This window comes from Schistocerca gregaria, chromosome 2, assembly GCF_023897955.1.
Source record: "Schistocerca gregaria isolate iqSchGreg1 chromosome 2, iqSchGreg1.2, whole genome shotgun sequence".
Taxonomy (NCBI): Eukaryota; Metazoa; Arthropoda; class Insecta; order Orthoptera; family Acrididae; genus Schistocerca; species Schistocerca gregaria.
In genome coordinates this window covers 625,465,001-625,487,170 of record NC_064921.1, presented here as the reverse complement: position 1 = coordinate 625,487,170, position 22,170 = coordinate 625,465,001, and positions in this window count along the sequence as shown.

Sequence of the window (22,170 nt, the reverse complement as noted above, 5' to 3'; positions counted from 1 at the left end):
TAACTCCTCTGAGAAATTTCATTTCCCCTGCTTGCAGCCTGCTCCAGTCCCTTTCTGTCATTGTCCATGTTTCTCCACCATAGGTGACAATAGGGATGTAATAATATTTATACATTAGGAGTTTTGCTCTGTCTGAAACTTCATTATTCCAAATCAGGTGTTTTATTGTTTGGTATTTTATTTTATTTATCCATCCATTGACAATAAATATTGTATGGATGTTGTCAAGGGTACATGTAAGCCAGTCCAAAGAAATGGGACACAAACAATATATACGTAAAAAAGTACAAAACAAAATAATACAATGAAGTTAATAATGATACAATGAAATTAATATAGCCTATATACATCCCTGCTTGTTATTTTAAATGCATAGTCTGTTTTTCATAAGGCTTTAGTTTTGTCCTCCCTAAACGGCAAGTCCTTATATACACAACACTGCTTAAGTATATATTTACATCACACAACAGCTGTCCTTTAAGTATGTAAATGTAATGAATGATTAGGTAATGAATGATTAGGTTCAGATAGAGTATTTTCCATTTTGCCTTTATAAATATCATCAGAAAGAATTTATTGACCTACATAGTCATTTACAGAATAAAAACATTGTCCTACTAGAAATTTTTTAAGTTCTGTTTTAAATTTGTTATCATCTTCTAACTGCCTGATGTTGTCTGGCAGTCCATTGTACAGTTTTGCACCGATATGGCTCACATGCCTTTGTGTATTTGTTTTTTTGTTCACTGAGTATGGAGTGCTGCGATATTACGGGTATTGTAGTTATGAAAGTCGGCATTTGTCTGAAAATCTGCAATGTGGGTCCTGACATACAATACACATTTGTATATGTATAATGATGGTATAGAAAGTATTCTAAGCTTTTTGAATGTGAGTTTGCAGTGTGTCTGTGGATGACTGAGTTATTATTTGGATGGCCCTCTTCTGCAACAGAAAAATTTGTTTTAGGCGACATGTTGTGGAACCGCAAAATATTATTCCATAAGTGGCAAGAGATTGAAAATAGCTGAAATATGCCATTCTGGCACCCTCTGAGGTACAAACATTTACAATAATTCTGAGGGCAAAACCGGCTGAATTAAGTTTCTGTGCAAGTTTTATTACATGGTCATTGAAATTTAAGTTTTCATCCATATGAATCCCCAGCAATTTTGTGGATGTCACTCTGTCTAAGGCTTTGTCACCCCACACCAGATTGAGATTTACATTTTGACATATTTTCCCAAACTGCATATAATTTGGTTTATTTACATTCAATGTCAACCTGTTTGCATTGAGCCAAGAGTGGATGTAATTTAGTACTTTATCAGCAGTTGTTGGTACCAATTGCTTTGGTGCACTTATTATCACACCAGTATCATCTGCAAATATTATTGCTTTGGCTGCATCATCTGAGGTGTGAAAATCATTTATATAGGCAAGAAACAATATGGGCCCTAGGATGCTGCCTTGTGGTACTCCTATTTCTACATTTTTTGCCTCTGATACTGATTTTATTTTGTGGTGGGAGCAAGTTGATGTCAGTCCTACAACCTGTGTTCTGTTTTTTAGGTATGATTCAAACCATTTTTTCCTATCCCATGTATACCCAACGCTTCCAATTTTTCTAAATGAATGTCCTGGTTCACAGTGTCAAAAGTTTTGGAGAGGTCTAGATTTACTCCTACTACACTATAATCTTATCTAGATTTTTGATTATTTGTTCAGTGTAGCACATTACTGCTGTTTCGGTATTTTTACGTGCTTGGAAGCCATGCTGATTTCTGTTAAGTATATTATGGTCATTTAGATAGTTGTTGATTCAGTGCTTCATCATTTTTCCAATAACTTTGAAAATGCTGGGAGGAGAGATATTGGGCGATAGTTTTCTACCTTACACTTGTCGCCGTTTATAAATAATGGCTTCACTTTTGAAATTTTCAGCCTTTCTGGAAAGGCTCCTTCACTGAATGATAAATTGGCTATGTGTGCAAAGGGCTTTGCAATTTGTGGTGCTATCCTTATTTTGATTGACACAGGTACCTCATCTATGCCAGCCGACATTTTGGGTTTCAGGCATTGTATCACTTTCAACACTTCACCCTCATTTGTTGGCTCTGCCCTCATCCTACAAGCTGTTTTTGGATATTCAGGTTTTTCTTCATTTGTAAATATCAAGCTTAATGAAGTTCTTGCATTTATGAAATAATTGTTAATATAATTTGGCAAATCTTGTTTATTAATATTGACATTTTTTAAATTTTTGAGGCTAATGTCCTGGTTTTTACAACTCTTCCCCAATTCAGTCTTCACAATATCCAATATGGCATTTGATTTGTGTTCAGACTGTCTTATAAAACTATCATTACTCATGAATTTTGCTTTAGCAATTACTTTTCTATATACCCTCTTGTAATTCCTGACATATTCTATGAATTGTGAGTCTGTGGATGTTTTAATTTTAGAAATTAGTCTCTCTAGAGTTCCACAGGAAGTTTTGATGCCAGCTGTGATCCAAGAACTTGGCTTTGTATTGCCATGTGACCTAATTTTTGACAGCTTTTTTGGAAAACATTTCAAAATATCCCATGAAAATGGAAGAAAATGTGTTATATGCTTCATTTGTATTTGTTAGGGATAGTACTTCTGCCCAAGCCTCAATAGTTAGCATATTTATGAATTCTACACAGTTCTCTGTAGAAAAATTTTCTTTTATACATGAAGTGTGTTTTTTTCTCTTTCAGAGGCCTTGAAGGAATTTTGGGGACAGGAGCATTGTGGTCTGATAATCCCAAATCAGTATTTGTTACTTCAACTTCTGTGTGTCCTACATTTGAAAATAAGACTGACTGTATTATTTGTTATTCTTGTGGGTATGTGTATGTGTGGGAGCAGGTTGAAACTACATAACAGGTTTAAAAACTGGTCTTTTAGCCTACTTTCACTCATAAGATTAATATTGAAGTCCCAACACACAACTACAGTGGCTCTATCGGTGAACAGAGTGTTCAGCAACATTTCAAATTGGTTAAAGAATATGTCTGCATCACCAGTAGGTGGTCTGTATATTGCTATGACTATGACTTTTCCCTGTATTTCATTCAACTGCACAGCTGCTGCTTCAAAATGATTTTCCACACTCAATGATTCAGCTTCATACCTTCTTTTATAGCTGATACTTGGTTTGGTAAATATACATACACCTCCATTTTTGGTAATTGGCTTGCCACCTTAAACGGATGAATATTAATGCTACTTAGTTCAAAACTTCTGCACCAATGCTCCACAATGCACATGCAGTCAATATTTGCACTGTTCATAGCTACCTCAAGTTTTAATGATTTATTTCTAAGACACTGAATGTTTAAGCTTAGAATCTGCAGGTGATGAGAATAACAACTGGTTACATTTGTATTTACATTTTGTGGAGTCATACTCCATTCCTTGCCATGGCGAGGTACCAAAAATACTCCAGAAGGACAGGTTTTCTGCAGCTTGTAGGTCATTCACTGGGATATGGTGAGTTGCTTGCTGCTGCTGGTGTAGCTCCCGGTGTCATTGATGCTGTCATTTTTGTTGTTGTTGTTGATGATGATGATGATGCTGTAGCTGTTTCTGATACTTCAGGTGTTGGTTCTGTTGTTATTGATATGCTTCCTTGCGAACTGCTAGCACATGCGGTGTTTTCTTTTGATGTCAGAATGTCACACTTATCTTGTAGTGGTGGTGCTTCATTTTCAGATTCACCAAGTAGTTTGTGGATCTTGTCCTTGAGGTGAATTACGTTTGAAGTGTCACAACTTAACTTTCGTTTTGGCATTTACTATTTCTATTATTTTTGCAATTACGAAATTTTTTCCTAATATATTTAAGTGGAAACCATGTCTAGTATGGAATCTCCTTCCTAGTTTGCTTATATAAAGGAAAGTCACATTTTCAAATCGTCTGCATATCTGTTTCATTACACTATCTGCACTTTCCACTTCTTTGTTAACGCAGGACCATTCAGCTAGGTCATGACGATATGGTACTGAAAATACAATGACGTTAGTACATCTTAGTTCATACAGTCGCCTTTTTAGTGAAAGCAACAGATCTTGTTTTTCGTTTCTTGCGACGTCGTTTGTGCCCGCCAGGAAAACGGCAAAGTCGTTGTTGCTTAATGTGGGAATTTTTTCGTGGCTTATTGCAGTTGCTGTGCAGAAATTCGCACCTGGTTTCACCATGGAAGTTAAGTTCACACTGATTTTATTACTAAAGTCAGTAGCTACACTCCTGGAAATGGAAAAAAGAACACATTGACACCGGTGTGTCAGACCCACCATACTTGCTCCGGACACTGCGAGCGGGCTGTACAAGCAATGATCACACGCACGGCACAGTGGACACACCAGGAACCGCAGTGTTGGCCGTCGAATGGCGCTAGCTGCGCAGCATTTGTGCACCGCCGCCGTCAGTGTCAGCCAGTTTGCCGTGGCATACAGAGCTCCATCGCAGTCTTTAACACTTGTAGCATGCCGCGACAGCGTGGACGTGAACCGTATGTGCAGTTGACGGACTTTGAGCGAGGGCGTATAGTGGGCATGCGGGAGGCCGGATGGACGTACCGCCGAATTGCTCAACACGTGGGGCGTGAGGTCTCCACAGTACATCGATGTTGTCGCCAGTGGTCGGCGGAAGGTGCACGTGCCCGTCGACCTTGAACCGGACCGCAGTGACGCACGGATGCACGCCAAGACTGTAGGATCCTACGCAGTGCCGTAGGGGACCGCACCGCCACTTCCCAGCAAATTAGGGACACTGTTGCTCCTGGGGTATCGGCGAGGACCATTCGCAACCGTCTCCATGAAGCTGGGCTACGGTCCCGCACACCGTTAGGCCGTCTTCCGCTCACGCCCCAACATCGTGCAGCCCGCCTCCAGTGGTGTCGCGACAGGCGTGAATGGAGGGATGAATGGAGACGTGTCGTCTTCAGCGATGAGAGTCGCTTCTGCCTTGGTGCCATTGATGGTCGTATGCGTGTTTGGCGCCGTGCAGGTGAGCGCCACAATCAGGACTGCATACGACCGAGGCACACAGGGCCAACACCCGACATCATGGTGTGGGGAGCGATCTCCTACACTGGCCGTACACCTCTGGTGATCGTCGAGGGGACACTGAATAGTGCACAGTACATCCAAACCGTCATCGAACCCATTGTTCTACCATTCCTAGACCGGCAAGGGAACTTGCTGTTCCAACAGGACAATGGACGTCCGCATGTATCCCGTGCCACCCAACGTGCTCTAGAAGGTGTAAGTCAACTAGCCTGGCCAGCAAGATCTCCGGATCTGTCCCCCATTGACCATGTTTGGGACTGGATGAAGCGTCGTCTCACGCGGTCTGCACGTCCAGCACGAACGCTGGTCCAACTGAGGCGCCAGGTGGAAATGGCATGGCAAGCCGTTCCACAGGACTACATCCAGCATCTCTCCGATCGTCTCCATGGGAGAATAGCAGCCTGCATTGCTGCAAAAGGTGGATATACACTGTACTAGTGTCGACATTGTGCATGCTCTGTTGCCTGTGTCTATGTGCCTGTGGTTCTGTCAGTGTGATCATGTGATGTATCTGACCCCAGGAATGTGTCAATAAAGTTTCCCCTTCCTGGGACAATGAATTCATGGTGTTCTTATTTCAATTTCCAGGAGTGTATATTTCGCCCTTGGCTGTCTGAATATATTTCGATTTTTGTAATTGTTTTGGAGCTACAAAATGTAGGCCTAAATGCGCTGTTTATTTCCTCTTTCTTTTTCAAACAAGCCGATAATCCATCGGAACTACATAAGGTCACAGATGTATGTTTACTAAATTTACATCGCATTTCTTATTTTTCTGCGTCAACGAATTCTTTTGTTCTGGATTATTTACAAGATCCTTTTGCTTTTCACATGGTTCATGAGCACTATCACTAAACACTGCACTTCCACAATCTGTTGTGGAAAGTAATTGAAATAAGTTATCGTGCACGAAGCTTACATTTATTTCACAATTCTCTTGATCTTGTACTTTTTGTTTGCGGCCGCTACACTTCACCTTTGTCCACTTTTCGGTAACTGTCGAACTATCTTGCAGAAAACGTGGCGTGTTCACTTCGGTTTTTCTTTCTTGAATTTTAGTAATATCTATTTTCAGTGCATTGATTACGAATTGTAGGCTACTAATTCGTTCATTTAGCTTCGTAATTTCGCCCTTGCAGTTTTCACACGATTTCTTTTTTGTCGCAAAATTTACGTTTTCGTGGAGAGACACATCTCGAACTTTTACCTTCGACGCCATATTGTATTTGTGTCTAAAAATAACAAGTTGTAGAAATTGCCTCTCTTCTGTAACCTCCTATTAATTTCGTTAGTTATTCTTCCATACCTAGATATTTCACTCCCTAAATAAGTGAAACTTTCCACCACTTTGAGGGGTTCTCCATTCAAGGTAATATTTCCCATGATCCCTTTCTCTCTTTCAAATATTTTTAATTCATACCTTTTCATTATTTCCTTCCATGCATCAAGCTGTAACTGTACATCTACCTCTTTATCACCCCATATTACCATATCATCTGCTAAAATAATCTTTTTGTCTTTTTCTTTTACTATATCTTTAACTGCCCTATTAATTCCCTCCATCACAACATTAAAAAGTGCAGGAGATAGAATATTTTTTTGCTTAAGTCCTTGTCTTATTTCGAAGTATTCAGAGTTCCCCAATGATGTTCTAATTCTACAGTTGTGTCCTCTGTACATTGTCTTCTATACCTATCTTCATTTCTTCCCTGAGTCTTTCCCTGTCAACTGAGTCATATGACTTTTGTATGTCTGTAAAAACCATTATCACCCTTTTATTATACTCCCAACTTTTTTCCATCAGTTGATGGATAGAAAATACCAGGTCGATCGTGCTTCTTCCTTTCCTAAACCCATGCTGTTCTTCACTCAGCTCCTTTTCTATCTTTTCACTTATTCGACCTAGTAAAATTATTTAAAAAATCTTGGCTGTATGAATCATAAGGGTTATTCCTCTGTAGGTTTTACAAAGTCTTTTATTGCCTTTCTTGAAGATGGGAAAAATGTCTCCTGTTCTCCAGTCGTCAGGTATTGTACTATTGTAGTACTCTATACAGCCACTGCATTCCCACTGGACCTGCTGCTCTTATCATGTCCACTGATACTTCATCGGGTCCTGGGGCTTTCGCCCCATTCATCTTCTTCACAGCTTTTTCCATTTCTTCCCGTGTAGTTTGTCCTAATTATGTTTCCCTACTTGTCTCAATTTCTCCATTGTTTGTTGTTTCCCATGTACCTGCTCCTCAGCGTTTAACAGCTTCATAAAATGTTCTTTCCAGATATCTTTTATATTCCCTGGATCTTCAATAATGGTACCACCCTCTGTTTCCATCTTCACTTGTACTTCAGAAGTCTTCCTTTTATTTTTCATCATTTTATAGAACATTTTCTTATTGCTCTTCACATCTCCGTCCAGTTTTTTTGTAAACGTTTCCCATCCCTTTTTCTTTGCTGTTTCCACTATTTCTTTGCACTTCTTCTTTTCCTCTATAAATCTTTTATGGTCTTCATCATTTTTAGTTTTCCACTACTTTCTCCATGCTCCATTTTTTCTTCTAACTGCTTGGATTGTGGTATCATTCCACCAACTTGTCTGTCTTATTTTTTCCTTTCCAGATGTTCTGCCACATACTTTTTGTGCTGCTTCGACTAAAGTGTCTTTGAATAAACTTCATTCTTTTTCTACATCACAGAAAACTTCTTTTGGAGACTTGTGTGATTAATTCTCTGTACTTCTCAGCACATTCGCTCCCCTTCAGTTTCCAATCCCATATCCACATCACTTTCTTCTGTTTTCTATTTTTCACACACTGATTTGTGCAATAAATAACTGAAAGTATTCCCAGACTTTATGTATGGTACACCCTGTACAAATGGAAAAACTCGAAGCACCTGAAGATTGGGCGAAGTGGAAGTGGCACGTGTCGATGCTGTTGCGAGCATTGCGTTTGAAGACGTCGCAAATGGTGGGTACAAGTGTCCAGAATTGCCACACGATGTGACCGCGGAGAAAACGGTGGCACATCAGCAGTGGTTGAAAGACGATGTGAAAGCAGCGTGTTTGCTAGGAAGTGCATTAGGAATATCCATTGCCGAGCTCATGTTAACATGCGCCCATGCAAGTGAAGTTTGTGATAAGTTACATGCACGATTCGAACAAAGCAGTACACAGTACTGAACATGTTGACAGAAGCATTTTTTCGTGTTCAACGAGACGCCAAAGAAGACATTATCACACACGTGACGAAACTGCAGACGCTTTTCGTGGATTTGAGTGATTAATTACAGAATCACAATTAAAATGCTTTGTCTGAAAGAATTTTAAATGGTCGAATTCTCTCCAAACAGGGCAAAGAATATGACAATTTCAAGGACCTGTGCAACACGATTCCATCTGAAAATCAAAGGCCGAGCAGTGTGGCCGAGTGGTTCTAAGCTCTTCAGTCTGGAACTGCGCGACCGCTACGGTCGCAGGCTCGAATCCTGCCTCAGGCATGGATGTGTGTGATGTCCTTAGGTTAGTTCGGCTAAAGTAGTTCTAAGTTCTAGGGGAATGATGACCTCAGATGTTAAGTCCCATAGTGCTCAGAGCCATTTGAACCATTTTTTGAAAATCAAAGTGTGAACCTCTTGATTGAAAAACTGTGCACAACTGAATTGTGTGATCAAGGTATGGTTGAATCAGGTGCGTTTATTACACGTAGTAGCCCTAAAAAGAAAATTCAGTGAAACAAAAGTGACGATATCGGTAGCGAAAAATAGAAAAAGAGTATTGAACGCACGAAACGTATATTTCCTTGTCACAAATGTGGACAGGTAGGCCACTGGGCGGCAGAGTGTCCAACGGAAAAGACAGATAACATTCGCATCAATCATTCTGAAAAGAACATGGAAAAGAATGTTGTATTTTTGTAACATGTTTTTAGTGCTTCAGTCGAAAACTGTGTTGGAATCGACAGTTAGTACTGTGACCGCGGTACCACAAATCACATGGCCGCAAATAAACAATATTTCGTATCATATACGAAATTCGCCATCCCTGGAAAGATTTCTATTGGCAAAAGAGAAGTGAGTATGTTGCCTCATGGACAAGGAACTGTGAAAATTCAAATGCAGCTGGATAATGTCAGAAAAATCGGTGAATTGAAAGATGTACTTTATGTTCCTGAAGCGAGTGCTCATTGTTCTCTGTCAAAGCAGCTGCACGAAGAGGTTTTTGCACTAGACTTGATGACAAAAGTGCCGAAATTGAAGACAAAGTGACTGGGCAAACAACGATGACTGGTCACATCAGCCACAGTCTCTATGTTCCCCACATACGTGTCATTAAACCAGTACAGCCAGCTCAATTGTATTTGGTGACATCGTCAGACATGCTACAAGTTTACTATGAGAGATTTGGACATCAACCCAAACAACATGTGAAATGCATCTTTAAGCAGATGAACATCTATGTGGATGGGTGCAAAGAAGAAGTCTGTGATGGGTGTGCACTCGGAAAAATGCATAGACTGCCATTCAGGAACAGAATGAATCGACCAACGGTTACAGGTGAACAAATCCATGCTGATTTAAATGGATCTATGTCTACCGAGTCTCTCAGAAAAGCTCACTATTACGTGTGCCCCAAAGATGATTTTAGCTAGTTCCATAAAATTTTCTTTCTTAAGTAGAAATGTGAAGTGGCCATGTTGTCAAACAGTTCAGATGTGATGGAGGAAGAGAGTTCGATAAAACGTAAGTCTAGGGACTGCCGGCAAGCAGAGGAGTAGAGCACTGCATCACTCCACAGCAAAATGGTGTTGCAGAAAGGGAAAACCGCACTATTGTGGAGGGTCCACGTTCTGTGTTGAACCCAGTAAATTCCCAAAAGAACTGTGGGCACAAGCAGAAACATGCAATGCAGCTGCATATCTGTTAAATTGCACTGGAAAGTCTTCTACTGGAAACAAGCCTCCATATGAACTGTGGTACGGACGACTAGTAGGCAACCTGGATCATCTGAGAATCTTTGGAACAGATTGTTATGTGCATGTGAATAAGAATTTTCATTCAAAATTTGACGACAAGGCTGTGCTTGGACATCTGGTGGGGTACATAAATGACAGAGATGGCGTTTGGACCTGTACTCCATCTCAAAGAAAAGTTGTACTAAGTCATGTTGCAAAATTCAAGCCTAGAGTGGTATGCAATCTGTGCATCAGTGCTGCTGAATTTTAAGTTGTTGGTGAAGATATTGTTCAACAGAGCCATCCTAATCAGAAGAAGCAAATGCAAGAGGAAGAAATCGGAATACATGACCAGTGGAGATTATGTGTACATGGCTGAAAATCCTGTCATCAGGGACTGGATCCAAGCTCATATGCAGAACGTTTGCAGTGTAGCAATAAAAGTCAGTGGCTGGAGGCCATTCACGAAGAATTAAAGTCCCAGAAAGAGAATACTACTTGGATATTAGTTGAGCGTCCAAGAGGTGTATGGATTAAGCAAAATCAGTGGGTCTTACGGAAGAAAACTGCAGAAAATGGGAAAGTTAGCTTCAAAGGTCGACTTGTGGCCAAATGACACTTACCAAGCCAAGGAATTGACTATGAAGAAACGTTCGGTCCTGTCATGCTTAGGGTACGTAAATGGGAAGAAAACTTCACACGTGACTTATCTTTATTAGTATTTGCAAATGTTGAACAACTGGATGAACAGAACGTAAAATACTCTAGAAACAACTTCTCTACCCTACCACTTGTCAAGGCAGAATTAACAGACTGTTGCAAAGTAGATTTGACAATTGCTTTTCCATTCAGCATTTGCAGATGACGATTTGTTCAGTGTAAGTGGAACTGATTCAGTATCCACAGTCAAACAGGATGCATGTAAGGCATTACTACAAAATAAATTTGTCAGGAATGTGAATTATGACACTTTTGTGAACAAATGTAAAAGAATTTGCACATAAAAGGCGCCAAAATGGCCATATACTCTCGTTTCACTCACCAACACAATTAAACACGAGTTGAATTTTGACACATTTAATAGAAGTTCTCACTTACATGTGCTCGACAATTTCTATATAAATTAGAGTAAAGTTTTAGTAAACACGAAAGATTATTTTGAAACTGCTGAAGCACTAACAGTACAATAATGCTGATTCCTACTCCAGGATGATGACAAAGTTTTATTGCTGAACGGGTACAAAAAGTGTCACACATTGCACACTCCCATATACAAACAACACACACACACACACACACCCATATACAAACAACCCCAAGCATTTGTAAATGATTATTACAATACTCTCATTTTAATTAATAAATGTTTAACACTTCGACTCTCTTTTGCCTCCAAGATCTTCAGTGGTGACAACAGGAAGTTTATTGAAATTGCTTCTAATGAGTGGCTTGGTGACAACATCTGCTTGCTTATCAGCAGAGCTGACATGTTCCAGATAGAAGATGCCCAAGTTGAATTTTTCTCATACAAAATGATATTTCACACCTGTGTGTTTCGTTCACTTATGATGCTCAGGGCTCTAATCATCCATATAGCATTTTAAAAGTCCACATTCAAGATGGCACTTACTTCTTTTAACTCCACAATATTTTTCAAAATTGGCTGGATCCACATCTTTTGTATTACAGCTTGACATGAAGCAAAATATTATGCTTCTACTGTTGACAAGCCTACCACTTTCTACCTCTAAGAATTCCTTGCTACATTGGCTTCACCAACTGTGACAACAAAAGCTGTGGTTGGTTTTTGGGTAAGGAGAACTCCTGCATAGTCCGAGTCACTAAAAACAGACAAACGAACATCCCCACTCCTTGGATAATATAAGCCATAAGAGAATGTTCCCTTCAATTATTTTAAGATTCTCTTCACAGCATTCCAGTCTGTCTTTTCTGGTTTTTCAGGGTGTTGACTAGCATTGTACACTGTAAAAGGTGATGTCAGGTCTAATTGTCACAGATAGATAGAGGAAGCTTTCACAGCTTAACGGCATGGAACACTGACAATTTCTGAACTGATGCCTAGCTCAGAGAACACTTGACCACAGCAGCAGGTATTACCATAGCGTTGCAGTTCTCCATGTTGTACTGTTCCAACACAGCTCCTGTATGTGTCCCTTGACTTAAGAAGATAGAACCATCTTGAAAGTGCTCTGTTTGCAAAATTAGCTAATGATTAGCACTGCTTGTAATTACATCAAATTTGTGCTCCAAATCACAATAACTTCTTTAGTCTCTGATACAATCAGATCATCGTCAATGTGAATAGCTAGCATGTGAATAGCTAGCATGGTCAAGAGTCCACCCTTGTCATTTACAAAAGCTCAAGAATCTGATCTGTTCCTATCAGAGCAAATTGGTTTAGCACACTGGTGAATTATTGACCCCACAGTATAGATGCCTGTTTTAACCCATAGATATCTTCTTTAGTTTGCATACCCTTTTGCTACTATTCTAGAAGCCTACTGGCTGTTCCACACATATCTCGGTATCAATTTCGCAGTATAAAAAATTCAGTTTTAGCATAAAAACTGCCCCATATTCAATGCTTTGGGTGCTGCAATAAGTTAAGATTATTTGTATGGAGTCAGATCTCACCACTGGGCTGAAGGTTTCAATGTAACCCACACACATCTATGCTGCAATCCTCTGGCAAAAAGTCTAGTTTTAAATCTGTCCACAGTTCCATTTGAAAAGCCACATATTGTCAACTACTTCTTGATTCTCTGGGGGTTCAGTCATGATCTAAGTTTCACTAAGATTAAGTGCATGTACACTCCTGGAAATTGAAATAAGAACACCGTGAATTCATTGTCCCAGGAAGGGGAAACTTTATTGACACATTCCTGGGGTCAGATACATCACATGATCACACTGACAGATCCACAGGCACATAGACATAGGCAACAGAGCATGCACAATGTCGACACTAGTACAGTGTATATCCACCTTTCGCAGCAATGCAGGCTGCTATTCTCCCATGGAGACGATCGTAGAGATGCTGGATGTAGTCCTGTGGAACGGCTTGCAATGCCATTTCCACCTGGCGCCTCAGTTGGACCAGCGTTCGTGCTGGACGTGCAGACCACGTGAGACGACGCTTCATCCAGCCCCAAACATGCTCAATGGGGGACAGATCCGGAGATCTTGCTGGCCAGGGTAGTTGACTTACACCTTCTAGAGCACGTTGGGTAGCACGGGATACATGCGGACGTGCATTGTCCTGTTGGAACAGCAAGTTCCCTTGCCGGTCTAGGAATGGTAGAACGATGAGTTCGATGACGGTTTGGATGTACCGTGCACTATTCAGTGTCCTCTCGACGATCACCAGAGGTGTACGGCCAGTGTAGGAGATCGCTCCCCACACCATGATGCCGGGTGTTGGCCCTGTGTGCCTCGGTCGTATGCAGTCCTGATTGTGGCGCTCACCTGCACGGCGCCAAACACGCATACGACTATCATTGGCACCAAGGCAGAAGCGACTCTCATCGCTGAAGACGACACGTCTCCATTCGTCCCTCCATTCACTCCTGTCGCGACACCACGTGTTGAGCAATTCGGTGGTACGTCCACTCGGCATCCCGCATGCCCACTATACGCCCTCGCTCAAACTCCGTCAACTGCACATACGGTTCACATCCACGATGTCGCGGCATGCTACCAGTGTTAAAGACTGCAATGGAGCTCCGTATCCCACGGCAAACTGGCTGACACTGACGGCGGCGGTGCACAAATGCTGCGCAGCTAGCGCCATTCGACGGCCAACACCGCGGTTCCTGGTGTGTCCGCTGTGCCGTGCGTGTTATCATTGCTTGTACAGCCCTCTCGCAGTGTCCGGAGCAAGTATGGTGGGTCTGACACAGCGGTGTCAATGTGTTCTTTTTTCCATTTCCAGGAGTGTATTTACTCTGCTTCAGTTTTTCTAATTTCACAATCCATTGCATCTTGGTATCAGGAAGGTCCATAATACCGTGTCACACATCCAGAGATTACATTTAGGTTGGTGTATGTAATAGGCTTTTTGATTTTTGCCCTATCTAGTAAATTTCTTCCTAGTTGATGCAGATTCTTTGCAATCTTCATTGGCATTCTGTTCAGTACAGTTGATTTCAGAATTTAGTCTGTCTCTGGGCTATTTAATTTACTCATATTCTGTGTAACTGGGGCTCTCCTCCTGAGTAAGTTGTTCACTCTCAGTGGTCTCTGATATCAAGAAAGGTTCACCATCTTTCTTGACAATTTTATCACATTGACAATCCTTGTATAACCTGTCCACGAAAACACCACAATGTATTTCAATTTTATGTTCATGAGGAAACCAAACACAATATCCTTTTACCTCTTTGTCATATCCAACCAGAGAACCCTTTGCAGCTTTGGAGTCTGATTTCTGCCATCTCTCCTTTGGAATGTGGTTGTAAACCATCTCTATAAATATCTTGAGTTTGGCCACATCACAGTTCCATTCTGCCCACAATTTGTAAGGTGTTTCTCCATCAACCTTGCTGTTGCCTGTTCAGTTCAAGATGTAAGTTGTCATGTTTAGGGCTTGAGCTCATAACCATACAGCAGCCTGCTTGAGTGTAGCATTGTTCTTGCAGTCTCCACCAAAGTTCGGTTCTCCTGTCTAGCTGCACAGATCTGTTAGGGACTGTAGGCTGCTGACGTTTGGTGCATTATCACATAGTTCTGCATTATTTTATGTACCTCTTGATTGATATAAATTCTAATTTATTATCATTCAGGTCACTTTAATTCTATGCTCAACTTCTTTATCACTGGTTTTTAAGAAATATTATAGGTGTTTGGCCACTTCAGAGTTATAAAAACACCACAGCTCATCAATGGGAGTAGTCATTTTTAAAAAAGAAAGTACCACGAGATACCAACTGACCTAATTTGCACAGGACCACACAAATCACTGTGAATCAACTCACCTGCTTTTGCCAAAGAATTTTGTTGAAAATGCAATCCTTACACAAGTTTCTATGTTCTTCCTGAAATTGAATTTGTCTCTCTTCCAAGAATCTCCTCACAAAGAAAATTTTGGTTGGTGTGCGAGTCTTTGTGACCGAGCGTAAGTTCTGCCTTCGCAATCACATTTATGTGAATGTCATTTTCGGTCAATGGTATCTTAAGCTTCGGTGCACAGAAATTTCCTTCACAAACTCCCATTACAACAGCTTTTTCTCCCTTGAATTGTGGACATATTGTCTTATCAGATTTAAATGTTATTCCCTTGCCAAGAGCTGCTCTAAGTGAGAATAAAATGAACTCAATCCTTGGCACATATAAAACATTGGACAGATATGTAAATGTTTATAACACATTTTCGTTGTCATGAAATGAAGCTACCATCAGCGACACAGACTGGCACTTCACTCTCAAATGGACTGCAACTTGTAAACCACTCAATCTGATTATGCATTTGATCAGTCGCACCAGACTCTAGAAAACCATGCATTTTCATCTATATGCGCGCCTGCTACTAATGAGAGAATTTTGCTTAACTGGGCGTATTTTCATATGCCCACATTGCTGCAGTGTTCATGTTATCATAATGCATTGGTTTTGCTGTTTGGCCTCTGACAAAGTCCTAAGCTACCATGGCACTCAAGGTCACACATACCGGTACATGAAATTTCCAGACTGACAGCTTTCGACGCCCTTGAGCTTTGCAGTTCTTGTAATGTCGATTTCCATCGTTTTAAGGTTACGTTTTCAGTTGCACACTGTGGAAATAACGCCGAAACTTCTCATATTCGTTTCTGATACTACACTCTACCTGGTACTTCGTTTTTATTTACATCACATAAAACCACTCATTCACCGATTACTGGGTCCATGACAAGTTGAGAAGTCATGGGAAATTAACAATGATTCTTACTGCAGGATAGTGACAAAGTTTTATTGCTGAACGGGCAAAAAAATGTTATGTAACACACACACAACCATATACACACAACACTATATAAAAATGTGGTCTTTTTACCAGTAAGTTCACTGTGCAAGTTCCAGGAGGCAGCATGGCATATGCAACTGGAGAGTGTGCTAAATAAAAACAGTAGGAATATAGCAGTGTTTACAAATACCGGAGAAACTGACAAAACTGAACACTTCTAATCGATTATTACAACAGAAACCAAGCATTATAGTAATACGCTATGGCATATGAAAATGTATCTTTTCACCCATTCAATAATTTCAAGCTACGATAACGGTGTACATGACACCAACCAGCCTAGTAACATACATAACAAAAAGCGTAGAAAGACACTATCCCATCACCTAATGGCATACAATCTGGGGCAGTAATGAAATTTTCACATACTTTCATGTTCTGCAACATTTTGTTCAAACACAAACAGCTATCTGTTCATATTCAAAACAAAGTTCAAATAGTTTTATTGCTAGATGAACTTGCAGTTGTACAGAAATTAACTCATGGTCTTTACGACTACAACAAAAGACAGGAAATAACAGTCGGAATCAGCTGTACCATCACTTACATTACTATAACTTAGCTATGTATAAGGTCATATACCTGTATAAAGAAAAAGCAACAGCCAAACGACACGTCATGCTTCTTATCTAGGTGCAACAGACTGTCACCAATCTAGGGCGAGTAAAAAATAACTCGCAACGCCATATGGCTCAAGGTGATTGGATGCACACCATCCTCATATGAATGTGCTAGAGTTAGCGGATGAGCCTCAACTGTCAAATGACAGCCAATCAGACTAAATTCGGATTCATCTTACACCCAGATGATGACCAGGGATCATAACACGGGCAACAACCTTTCACAAGTTAATACCACGAACCAGAATAAACAAGAAACTAATCAGAGAGATGATATATTCTTATTGATGTAAAACGAAAACATGAATTTCGCCAAAAATTCCCTGAAGAAAATACGACATGTCATGGCACACTGAATGAAATGATATGGGGCCCAGCACAAACCGTTGCAAATGGTGTAACAGCCACAACTGTTGAAGATTTGGGGTAGCAATATGCGATGCACCATACAATTTGTATTAGTGTATGAGGCAATTAGGCCCCATTCCTAACTTTCCTGTACAGACATGGCAACTCATGAACACAGCTGGGGTTAAATCACGTTGGTTTAGGCCCCAGGCTTTCATGACCATTAAGCTGCGAAATGGAGTGATAGAATGCCCAGTCCTAGTAACTGATCACTTAGTCACTCATTGCCTAATAGGTGTAGATTTTCTGAGAGAGAAAGACACAACAGTCGATTTCTGCCTGGGAAAATGTTCCTTGGCGCACTGTGGCGAAAAAACTAAAGTAATTATGGATAGACAACAATCAAACCATAGCAAATACTACCAGAGCTATACAGTTCTTTGGCCATGACAGTTTTAACTTTAGCCGCCCCATAACGAAAGATGATTACAGACCCAAAGGAACTCATAGTCGATAGTGACTGAATCTACAGCCACTAAAAAGGGAACACAAGGTAAGTTACAAGAGTTGTTACTCCACTATTTACAGGTATTTACACAAAAACTATATGGTTTTAAAACATATATTTACAGTACGGAAGTTCACCCAAATGATGTATTTTGCCGCAACACATATGTGATCCCCTGGTCAAAGTAAGTGGCAGTGGCACGTGAGATCAAACAAATGTTAGAATGGAACACAACTCAACCCTCTACATCACAGTAGTGTAGTCCATTACTAGCTTGCTTGTTTTGCTTATAAACCTATTGGAAGTATTCGTCTTCAGATAGATGTATGGGTCACAAATAAAATAATGGTACCTGTATGCACAGCAACCTAAAGCCTTTATGAGCAATTACAAAATTTCTATGGTGTAAATATCTTACAAGTACTGATTTAAAAAGTTCATATTGACAGATAAAACTGACGTCACAATTTAGAAAATATGCGGCCTTTGTTTTTGGTAGTAGCAGTTATCAGGTTTGTGCTCTACCTTTCGGAATTAATTCAAGTTATGGAGTGTTCATCACTGTTCTAGACACAGTACTAAGTCCAGAACTGCTAGAAAGTGTGACACCGTATGTTAACTACATTCTCATAGTACAAATACTTAGAAAGAACAGCTACCCGTTCTAGAAAGCACAATGGAGACGTTAACATCGGCAGGAGTAACGACAAATTTACAAAAATCTGCGTCTGAAAGGGAGGAGATGAAGGGAATACGATCCAACGCTGATAAAATTAGTGCAATCAGGAATTTCCCTTGTCCAAATACCAAGAAGCAGTTAAAAGCATATTTTGGTCCATTCTGTTTCTTTTCGTGTTTCGTTTCAGACAGTTACTAAATAACACAGCATTACTAGGTTTACTTAAGAATAACGCTTAATGACTTTGGACACAGGAATGCGCCCATTTTTTAATGTAGTCATAGAAGCATTAGTTAATTCAGATATCTTATGTCAGCCTGATAAGAGCCAAGATTTTTGCATTACTACAGATGTCTCATAGAATTTATTTATTACGCTTATACAAAACAGTTGCCCTGACGTGCTTAAAGTCACAATACATAGCCTATAGACCTGCAAACTGCTCGTAAATTACCGAAATAATGTAGTACACTGAACTACAGTCACGCAAACAGTCCGAACTTGCGGGTGCTTGTAAAACGATCTGTAAACACGATCACTGATTGTAAACTGTCAAAATAATGCCTTGAACATCCCACAGACCTGCAAACTTCTCGTAAATTACCCAAATAATGCTGTGCACTGATGTACAGATACGCTAACAATTCGTAAAGTGTCAAAATAATGCTTGAGAAACGCTCTGCAAACACGTTAGCAACGAGTAAAATTGGCAAAATAATGCATTTATAACTCTCTGCAAACATGCTCACAACATTTAATAGCCACAAATACTACAGTGGTCAAATACTCATTGCATGTAAAAACACTTTCGAATGTCCGTTAAGAAATTCGACCACGATGTATCAGCAAACTGTTCCCTAATGCAAGGTGGAGTGATGACCAGATGTATCAGGTGCACATTCGGTCCAGCCTATTCCACATGCGAGACGCCTCTAGCCGCAGGCATGTGTTTACTAGCTAGGCCCGATGCTGGGGGCGATGATGCATAGCTTTCGTATCTGCAGGTTCAGTGAGATGTTTGCCTAGCGACTCAGCCTCGCAAGTGCACCTAAAAGGTTTGTTACACTGACGTCTCATGTCTATGTAAATAATAACCAAGCCTCCCTCTGGATGCCCTATAGAAATCTTTTGCAATGCTTTCAGGAAATGTTTACGAAATATCCCAGAGTAACGCAGAATGGATTCTTCCTAGCAAAACCTAATGGGACAGCGCATTCATCACAAGTTAACCTTCCCAGAAATTGTCACGTCCTGCTTTCAACATACGTCTCAGAAACGGTAATCGTTCGCCCTTGTTCTCACCACCAAAAGCCTTAATCATATCTATGCATACTTGCGAAAACAAAAAGAATCATAAAAGCTTTCTCGTTGTTTGGAAAGAGAGTGCTGTCTAAGAACAGACGTGAAAACCAGAACAATTACACAAACAGAATTCGAAGCACTGTCCTACAGAAGAGGAAAATAGCTGGAATTTTAGGTGTCCTACAGCTGCTGGTCTGGAGATGTCCTAATGTCACAATGGTAAATGAAAGACAGCATCACAACAGAGATGGACGGTCTGCTTCAACTTGTCTTTGAACACTTGAACAAAGAAAACGTCACATTACTCTCAGAACTCCAGCACAAAGTATTTCTTGTGAATCAATAGAGCATTCTGATTGGCTCTTACTGAATTTAACAGCCAAACTGCTGCTGGTGTGGGAGCACTGTCCGCCATTTTCTTCTGCAGACGAGACTTTCAACGGCAAAAGTATTTTGTACAGTTCGAAATGACACATTGACAGTTAAACCTTGCAAAAGTTGTCTACAGATTGCCAAATACAGAGAGACACTTCCTCATTTATACTGCTCTGCTATTGTTGAGCAAAGCTTGAATTTTTCAATGCAAAACGCGCCAAACTACTACTTCTGGTGTGGGAACACTGTCAGCCGTTTTCTGTAGACGAGACTTTCAGTAGCAAAACTATTTTGCACAAATCGCACTGACAGTTAAACCTTGCAGAAGTGATCTACAGATCATGAAATGCAGGAAGATGCTCTCTCAAATACACTGCTCTGCTACTGTATAGGAAAGCTTTAATATTTCAATGTGAAGCCAATCTCCAATCTGGCTATAGCACCACATACTGTATTGATGTAGTAAACACACAATTCGTATCCTGCACCATACAAAACCATCACTTCTGAATTTTGCATGTAGCTATCGACCACCCGACACTCATACATGTACCACAAAGACAGACAGCATAAGCACATGCACCATATATACTCTTCGCAGCACCAGATATTTCCCGCGAGCTCGACAGGTCATCCACTGCAGTCGATGGTCAAAAGTCATCTGCCCCTGTACATACACTGGCCCGACGCGTGACCAGAGCGCCCTCTGCACACTGAGGTCACTCTTCGAACTGTTGTACAAAGGCTGGGTTGTCCCCCCTTGGCACAAAGGCATTACTGTTTCTGACCCTGGCCTGCTTGCTTGCATTCTGCACCCATCTCCAGACTCTGGGATTACAAGAACACATGCATTTTCACATGGTTTGCTAGAATATCATACCATTTTTTGCGATACTTCTCGATATCAACAACATAGCAATATAACTTGCACTGTATAACTCCAAAGATATAGACAGGAAATTATTTCTCTAGAAACCCGAAATTTTAGCGAGGTGCAACGAGGTGGAGGATGCTGTAAATCACTGAGTAACTAGGAACTTATCTCATCTGAGAAGACCTTTACATGAAAACTCGAAAAAAGAGGAAACTTATATTTCCACTCACGAATACCAATGTCGGTGGTATAACAGATTCCAAATCATCTTTATAATTTACAAAGTCACCTAAGGTGTTTCTCACGTCTAGAGCACCAGCAAACTTGCCTTCCACCCGTCTTTCACCTAGTAGGCGCACACAACACACACCACAATCGATGTTATTTCAACCAAATAAAGATGGTAATTGTGCCGAAGCAGTCAACCAGACATTTTACATGGAGGGGGGGGGGGGGGGGGGGAATGATGGTACAGCGCAAACACACGTCCATATTGAATCTTCTAAAATTTCCTCAGAGAACACTTGCGATCATGAAGTCAAGTACTGAGTATTAGTTCACTATTCAGCCATCTAGAGGGCGACACGGTTAAGTCAGTTATATTCCTGTATCCCAACCGGCCTTTCCATTCAGACGGCTCCTGCCATTTGCCACAAACGAGAATTATTCGTACCACAGGCCACCGCCGCCATACTTCATGCACCCCAGCCACAAAAAGGGTTCAATTGGCTCTGAGCACTATGGAACTTAACTTCTGAGGTCATTAGGCCCCTAGAACTTAGAACTACTTAAACCTAACTAACCTAAGGACATCACACACATCCATTCCCGAGGCAGGATTCGAACCAGCGACCGTAGCGGTCGCCCAATTCCAGACTGTAGCGCCTAGAACCGCTCGGCTACTCCGCCCGACAAACCAGCCATATAGATATTTGATCGCAGTACTTACAATTAAATATTACGATTGCAAACTCAATCGGACGACACTCGACAATGAGTGAAGTATCGCAAATACCCCCTCCTGACGACTGTGGCTCTGGAAACAAATATCTGTACCATGCTTATGACATAATTTTCCAAGCAAAAAGAAATCTTTCATTCCCTTTGCGGCTATCGCAGTTTTCCACGTCAGATCCATACCTGCCCTTACGACAGGGCACGTCCATTTTCTTTGCACATGTTGGAACACACACACACACTCACACACACACACACACACACACATATATATATATATATATATATATATATATATATATATATATATATATATATATATATATATATATATATATATATATAAGCCGGGTACTCAGGGATCAATCCCGCATCCCCTATTACTAAGTATAATAATTCGCCAATAACTGAATGCTGGCGATACGAAACAATACTGGGCG